We start from the raw sequence: 6,648 nt of genomic DNA, 5'->3' as shown, positions 1-6,648 counted from the left end.
ATCAGGAATTTAATGAACTTCTGTCAGTTTTAAGGGAGTCTCTCCACAACAACTATGTCACATACAAGAAAGCCTTGGCCAACAACATCAACTTTATAAGAGTGGTGATTGTCAAGATTGATCACTTTCTGGAAAAGAGAATCATAGCTAATGTGAATTACTGTGGTTTGGATAGATGTCTCCAGGTGTCTCTCACCAATATTCAGAAACTGAGAGCATCTGAGCTGGATGTGATAATTGGCATAGTGCATAGAGTGATTCCAGAGGACACCCAACTGCTAAAGGAACTCAAAAATGCTCAGATAGCTGCTTTTCCTGAAGCTTATCTATATCCAAACAGGGGGATTGCCTACATCTGTCCACAAACCAGAAAATAAAGATACTTTACAGTTCCTAAGAATTGTATAAGGAATAATTTGAGACTGATTATGACCCTTAAAACTGATCTAAAGACCAAAATTCACAAAAAGCCTGAAGATGAGGAAATGATCAGAATCTTGGGGAGATGCCTTCAAAATGTAGACACCATGTTGCCTACCACAGAGTATAATTTAAAGGATGACAAGGATGATGATGAGCAGAAGTATAACACCCTCCAAATCCGGGGTATAGATTTGGGGCATTATTAACAACAATTACCAACTATACCTGCACAAGCGGAATATTAATATAATAATTACCCCGAACTATCACTACTCAGGATCTTTTAAGGGTTGAGTTTGGAAACAAGAATCATGCACTACACTTTATTACATACCCAACTAAATAAAACCTGTCTCAAGAACTCTCTTTATTACAAAACTTTATTCTATCTACAGTTTCACTACGCAATCTTTTATTCAAACTACACAAAACTCTTATTCAACCCAACATTTCTACTTATCCTGCTACACCTGATCTGGCAATTCAAAGCTCTCTTCGGGAATAGGAAGGAACACTCTTGGTATAAGAGGGTCCCGCTGCTTGACTCGCTTCTTGACTATGCGGGTCCTGATGGGTTTCATTCTCTACCTTAACTGTAAAACAATAGGAGTGACAATAAAAGAAATGAGCCAAAATTGCTCAACAAGCCTGCAACAATATATATATATATTATAAAGAGAGAGAAATAAATGAACCAATAAGCTGCTGGTTTGAACAACCATCTGTATCTGTATATGATAATAATTTGCCAATGATGGCGAGTGCCAAATGAACAAGACTGGAAACAAGAACCAACATATGCACTATAATCTGCTGATCAGTCAGAATATAGTGCGGATCTATACCCAACTGCATAGACCCAACCAACATAAGGAGTACTCAGGCAACTATGGCCTATTAATTAATGGTCTGGGAAAAACCCAGCCTTTATAGTAACCATCCAGTCCAAGGCTGAGCATCCGGAACAATCGGTATGCTATTGATATATCCCAACACCAGGATATACCAGAATATATGTAGGGTAAAGGAATTGAAATATGAACAGGGAATTCAATAAATTGGGTAAATCAAGAATTGAAATGAAATGGAACAAGTGATAATAAATGGGTAACAGTGTATATGAACAATGATTATCAAAGAGAATTGATACGATAGAAAGGAAATATAAATCACTATTCTGAATTTAGAATAGGGGAAAAACTTGCCTTGCGCGTACTTAACCTGGTTTAACTTACTGCCTTCTGACCCTAGCTTGCTCTGCCTTGCTAACACTGAACAAATCATGAAAAGATAGGTGTTTAGATAATTTACTACATACGTGTATCTTTAATTGATATCACGCAACCTTATCAGTCTACCCATGCGTTTCTATCTGACTCGCATATATATACATATATTTACACAACACATTTATGCACATAATCACATATAACACGTAACACGTAAAGCACACAATTAATTTCTAGATTTATAATTATTTTTAGAATCAATTCTGGGCTTATACCTGCATTACTAGTCGTATCTGATTTTATTATAATTTTTCGGGATTTATTCGGCTCAATTATATCCCTACTAGGACCTACGAACTATCAATTATCACCAAACCACTCTTTTTCAGAAGAAATTATAACTTACAACTATTTTTATTGGATTCGTCTCATTTTTCTGAGTCTAGAGGTCTTCGTTTCACTTAAATCGGACTAACGGTTGAATTGTTATGAATTAAACACTGATAATTCAATTTATTATTCAATATAGATAATTATTACAACCTTTTAAATCCTAAAATAATTTTTAAATAATTATTTAAGAAAAATCAAATTCAAAAATAATTTTTTTATAATTTTTGGAGTTAAAATGAAGAAGTTACGATTTATTGAAAATTATGTGATTAATTATCGAAATAATTAATCACTTTTTAAATATTGAATAAATAAATAACTAATAAATAATTAATAATTGCTTATTTAATAATCTAAAATAATAAATCTCTAATTATCAGGATTAATCACAATTTATTATAATATTTATAACTTATCGATATTTATTCGATTAGATCGATTATTTACAAATAATCAATCGATTCTATTAACAGATATGCTATTTATCGAGTATCTACTATGTGCTCGAATTATAGTCTAACTCAACGATTAATTACTCATATAAATACGAGCTACTCGCAATCCTCACATAATTATCGAACTATTACATTATTACTGAAACTTATACGATTCATTAATCAATTAATTATCGGTATTTAATTATACGATACAAATAATCACTACAATATTATTCGAATAACTATCGCTCGAATAATAATTTTCATTATCGAATCATTACTCGTAATAATAACTAATTATTGAATTATTAATCATATTATTTAATTATTTTTAATCCTTATTTATTAATTAATTACCTAATTATTAATTAATTACCTAATTATTAATTAATTAGATAACTAATAAATAATTAGATAAATAATTAAATAATTAATTAAATAATTAAATTCGAATTTATAAATCAATAAAATAATTTAGAAATTAATAATACTATTTTTCAGAATATAAAACTAATTTTTAATTAATTATTAGAATTAATAAAATGATTTTCTGATTTATAAAATATAAATTAAATAATAGAAAATCCAGAAACAAAAATCTGGAAATGGTTTCAGGGTTGAGGGGATCAAACCCGGGTCGTTTCCGGGTTGCAAACCGGGTCGACCTCGGGTTATCGGGTCACGAAGAACAGCCGTCACCGTCCCAGAATCCGGCGACGGCGACGGGTTCCGACGAGGCGAAAAACGAGCCTCCTGATCATCGTTTCTCCTTCTTTTTGACTCCGTTCGATTCCCTAGAGTTTCAGCCGTCGCCCCACAGCGTCACCACCATCAGAGAATCCCCCCTCCGCCATCTCCGACCACAAGTCGAAGTTCTCCGATGAACTTCATCGGAAAACCGAGTTCCTCCAAACGTTAACCAAATTTGACGAAACTGGTGTCAATCGATTCCAAAATCAACGATCTAAACGACTCTAACAACCAAAACATCAAACAACACACAGAAAATCAAACCCGAATTCGCGATTAAAACCCGAAAATAACAACTTTCAATTAGATCAATCAAACGTTAAAAAGAATCACATAATTGAAAACTACAGATCATAAGCTTCAAAACGAATACTCACACGCTCGATTTGGACTCCGGAATCACGATCAAAATCGCCTTTGATTCTGCTGCTGTTCTTCACAAAAACCCTAACCCTAATTCCCTTTTTCTTTTTCTTTTTATTTTCTGATTTTTAATTATAATTAACTGATTTAATTAATAGTAATTCAGGTATTTATATTTATGAAAATAATACCCCTAAGTAAAATTAAGGGTCTAATTACACTCCTAATAAAAATATTTGGACCCAATTTTTATAATTTTTGGGTATTAATAATGAATTTTTAAATATCCAATAAATACAAAATAAATACTAAAAATTCCCAAAAATTGTGAAAAATACAAAAATACAAAGAAAAATGATATATGATAATTTCATGATCATATAAAAACAAAAATGTGATTTTTGTGGGGTTTTTGATACCCGAAGAGGTCCGGAAAAGTCGTTTTTCGCGAAAAAGGTCAATTTGTAAAACGTCTAGGGGTTCAGAATAGCGATACGGTATAAGGCATTTTTGGCAAAATAGGGCCAATGATTTTGTTTGAAATACGGGCTTTTAAAACATAGTTTTGAGCTGTACAGGTTTTGATATAATATATATAACTGACGATAGAACGCTCAATAAATATCCAAAACACGTTTGGATCAAGACAACCAACACATAACACATAGCAGTTAGGGTTCAACGACTTAACACATTTAATCACATAATAATACACATAATTATTATTATTATAATATAATACAAGCGTAATTCCTCGGTCGTTACATTCTCCCCCCCTTAACAAGATTCTGTCCTCAGAATCTAATTATGCAAATAACTGAGGATACTTTTCTAGCATTTCACTTTCAAGCTCCCAGGTTGATTCTTCAACCACTGGGTTTCTCCATAAAACTCTCACTAATGACACAGACTTATTTCTTAATACCCTCTCTTGCCTATCTAGAATTCTTATTGGCTGTTCTACATATGACAAATCTGCCTGAAGTTCTACTGGTTCATACTCTATTACATGCCTTGTATCAGGATTATACCTCTTAAGCATAGATACATGAAATACGTTGTGAATGTGCTGCATATGGGGTGGTAGAGCTAATTCGTACACAACCTTCCCAATTTTCTTCAAAATCTCAAATGGTCCAACGTATCGTGGCTTCAATTTCCCTTTATTGCCAAATCTGGTCAATCCTTTCCATGGCGATATTTTGAGCAATACGTGTTCTCCTTCCTGATAGTCCATATCCCTCCTGGCTTGGTTTGCATATCTGCTTTGTCTGTTTTGTGCTGCCTCGATTCGTTTTCGAATAAGATTAATCTTTTCTTTTGTCTGCTGAATTAATTCTGGACCCAAAATCTTGCGTTCTCCGACTTCATCCCAATGCACGGGTGATCTGCATTTCCTCCCATATAATGCTTCATACGGTGGCATTCCAATACTGGCGTGATAGCTATTATTATAAGAAAATTCCACTAGGGGTAAATGTTCATCCCAACTGCCTTCAAAATCGATCGCACAAACTCGTAGCATGTCTTCAATCGTTTGAATTGTTCTTTCACTTTGGCCGTCAGTTTGCGGATGATAAGCTGTACTCATATTCAACTTCGTTCCTAGACATTCTTGGAATTGTCTCCAAAATCTTGAATTGAAACGAGGATCTCGATCCGATACAATTGATACTGGTACTCCATGACGCATCACAATTTCTTTGAGATACATGTGCACTAATTTGTCGAGCGAAAATCTTTCATTAATTGGTAGAAAATATGCCGACTTCGTAAGTCTGTCAATGATTACCCATATCGCATCATGATTTGCCCTAGTCCTCGGTAGTCCTACCACAAAATCCATCGCTAGATGTTCCCATTTCCATTCTGGAATGTCTAATGGTTGCAATAACCCACTCGGACGTTGGTGTTCTGCTTTAACTCGCCGGCATGTGTAGCATTTACTCACCCATTCTGCTATCTCCTTCTTCATATTCGGCCACCAAAAGTTTTCCTTCAAATCGCGATACATTTTCGTGCTTCCTGGATGAATGGAATACTTCGAATTGTGCGCATCTCGCATAACTTCTTCTTTTAATTCTGCCACGTTAGGGATCCAGATTCTTGACGCAAAACGTAAAATTCCTTCATTATCTTTCTGAGTTGTAATCTCTTCTCCTGTTAAGTTGTTGTCTTGACTCATCACTTCTTCTTGACAACGACGAATCTTTTCCAGCAATTCTGGTTGGAAAGTCATAGCGTAGATAGTTTCTGCAGATTCATTAGGAGTACGAATTTCGATTTCCAATTTGTCGAATTCCCTGGTCAATTCTTCGCATGAAGTCAACCGATTCAATCTTTCTTTTCTACTTAGCGCATCTGCTACAACATTTGCTTTTCCTGGATGATAACTGATTGTAACATCGTAATCTTTAATCAATTCCAGCCATCGACGTTGTCGCATGTTTAGTTCCTTTTGCGTGAAGATATACTTCAGACTTTTATGATCTGTGTAGATTTCACATTTTTCACCGTACAGATAATGTCTCCACAGCTTCAATGCAAATACAATTGCTGCTAATTCCAGATCATGCGTAGGATATTTCTGTTCATGAGGTTTAAGTTGTCTCGACGCATATGCAATGACGTTACCATGTTGCATCAACACACATCCTAAACCACGATATGAAGCGTCACTGTAGATAACAAAATTTCCTTGCTCGTCTGGCAGTACTAATACTGGTGCCGTCACCAACCGATTCTTCAACTCTTGAAAACTTTCTTCACACTTACTATTCCATTCGAACTTTTCACTTTGTCGAGTTAACTTGGTCAGCGGTGTAGCTATCTTTGCAAAATCTTTGACAAATCTTCGATAATATCCTGCCAAACCTAAGAAACTTCGAACCTCTGTCGGCGTCTTTGGTCTTTCCCAATTCAACACAGCTTCAATCTTTGCTATATCAACTTGAATGCCTTCTCTGCTGATGATGTGCCCTAAAAACTGCACTTCTTTCAACCAAAATTCGCATTTGGAAAATTTTGCATAAAGCTGCTCCTTCCGTAATATT

This window comes from Apium graveolens, chromosome 4 (genome assembly GCF_009905375.1).
Source record: "Apium graveolens cultivar Ventura chromosome 4, ASM990537v1, whole genome shotgun sequence".
Classification (NCBI taxonomy): domain Eukaryota; kingdom Viridiplantae; phylum Streptophyta; class Magnoliopsida; order Apiales; family Apiaceae; genus Apium; species Apium graveolens.
Note: the sequence above shows the minus strand (reverse complement) of the source record.